Here is a 320-nt window from a genome sequence, read left to right as displayed (position 1 = left end):
TCAAGCCTGGCTTGACTCACTGCGGGTGAGATTTTCGTAATGTGATGTAATGTGCACCTGGATTGACTCGCGCCTGGCGTGACCTCGATCTCAATCTAACTATCTCGATCCCTGCTCAGTACCCATATTGACCCTGGCGTGACCGGGATTGACATTTCCTCGTTGGCTGTCGATCAATCACAGTCGATGACGCCGTCGCATTTAGAAGTTCTTGAATAAAAAACCCGCAAGTTCTTCATGTGTGTTCAATCAAGACGCAATCATTACTTTTCATAAAAGTTAATTCAAATTTTAATTAATAATAATGCGATTGATTTGGA

This window comes from Anneissia japonica, unplaced genomic scaffold, assembly GCF_011630105.1.
Source record: "Anneissia japonica isolate Jap-2015-1 unplaced genomic scaffold, ASM1163010v1 scaffold287806_len661372_cov189, whole genome shotgun sequence".
In the NCBI taxonomy this organism is placed as follows: Eukaryota; Metazoa; Echinodermata; class Crinoidea; order Comatulida; family Comatulidae; genus Anneissia; species Anneissia japonica.
This window is presented reverse-complemented; position numbering follows the sequence as displayed.